Source organism: Arachis hypogaea, chromosome 8 (assembly GCF_003086295.3).
Source record: "Arachis hypogaea cultivar Tifrunner chromosome 8, arahy.Tifrunner.gnm2.J5K5, whole genome shotgun sequence".
NCBI lineage: Eukaryota > Viridiplantae > Streptophyta > Magnoliopsida > Fabales > Fabaceae > Arachis > Arachis hypogaea.
The window spans coordinates 7,304,226-7,306,202 of record NC_092043.1 but is presented as its reverse complement, the minus strand read 5'-3'; positions in this window follow the sequence as shown (position 1 = coordinate 7,306,202).

The window sequence follows — 1,977 nt, the reverse complement described above, 5'->3', positions numbered from 1 at the left end:
CAAACATTAAATATGAGATTTGAGGTCCATTTCTACCAGCTTTGATAGGAGTCTAATACCATCATCAACTGCCTTAAAAATCAAGTGAGATAATTTATCTATACAAATAACAAAAATATAAAAGGAGATTGCATCCCGATGCCTGATGTATTTCGAAGGGAAGAAATTAGTTGTTCTCTGACCATTCAAATTGATAGAGAGTTGAGAGAAGAAAATACAATGTTTGGTAATATTAGTAAATTGTGAGGGAATACCAAATTTAGAAAGGGTGTTATATGACTTAATATATTTGACTGAATACAATGTTTGGTAATATTAGATAATTTTTATATTTGACTTAATATATTTGACTGAATCATCTAACAATTCGTAATACTATCTTTACATAAAGACATCTTTATAGAAATAGAAAAAAAATGTTTATCTTCATATAAATTAGAGAATATATTAAATATATGACAAAAAAATAAAAGTAACCATATTACATAATTTTTTTAGAAAATTCTTAATAAAATTTGAAAATATTGATACTTATATATATATATATATATATATATATATATATATATATATATATATAAACTTTAGTCACAAATATATATCATTAAATATTAATGTTTTGAAGTTTTAAAACATATGATTTAATTTAAGTCGTTGGGAATGTATTACTACGAGAAGTGTTAGGTAGCCAAAAAATAATGTATAATATAAATATAGTACAGAATAAATGCGAGTCTCATGATAAACGAGTGGAGTACACCTGTTTATCAATAACATACTTATCACTCAACCTTCTTCTCCATACCTGAAGTAATTAATTTTATTTTTAAAATTAATTTCAGTTTCCTCTTAGTCAAATCTTTAAAAATCTCTCATCTACATTTATATCAATTAAAATATAATTCATGTGCAGTTGATTAACATCCAAAAATACTATGAAATTAACCCGAGTGAAAGATCAAGACTTTTCTCCCCATTTCATTCGATCCATAACCCCACAACCGAGAAAAACGAAAAAACGTAGAGAGGAGGAAACCCAGCAGCTTCGTCGTCGGAGCATCGCATAGCGTTATCTCCGACTCCTATAGGTCTGTTATCTAGTTTCATGTTTCGATTAATTGGCATACTCGGGTTTCATTATCTATTGTTGCATGTGGCTAGAGTCAATGTTAATGATGAAAGTTTTGATTTTTATCTCACGATGATGAATTTGGAAAAAGGGAAAAGCTTGTAAAGATGGCGTTTTGGGGGTAGAAATGAATGGAAGGCATTAAAATTTTTTTTTTTTCATTTTCACAAGCAGCCATGATTTGTCTAGTGTGTTATGGTTCCCTGATTTTTTATCTGTTCAACCATGGTTTGAATTACTATTTTGCGTACTTGGTGGTGTGATTTCTTTCAAGTAGTTAATAATATGACAATTATGAAGCAGCCATTTCATTTAAGTTACCTCCATACTTCGAAGGTGTCCACTGTAAAAAAGCCGAGCATCACATAGCCTTGTCTCCGACTCTTATAGGTATGTTATATAGTTTCATGTTTCGATTAATTGGCATATTGGGGCTCCATTATCAGTTGTTGCATGCGGTTGGATTTGATGTTAACAATGAAGGTTTTGGTCTTCATCTCACGTTGATGAGTTTGGAAAAAGGAAAAAACTTGCAAAGATGGCATTTTGTGATAGAGATGAAGGGAAGGCATCAAAAAAATATTTTTTTTTCATTTTGATAAACATCCATGATTTTTAGGATTTCACTAATTTTTTATCTGTTCAACCGTGGATTGATTTGCTATTTTGCGTGCCTGATGTTGTGCTTTCTTTTAAGTTATTAACTGTGTGACAAATGTAAAGTAGCCATTTTGTTCAGGTTGCCTCCATACGTCGAACGTCTCCACTGAAAAAGCAGCGATTGTGTCTCTAGATGATAAAGTTGAGGTGAAAGAATAGAGTAAGAATGAAATCGCTTTCATTCTAGT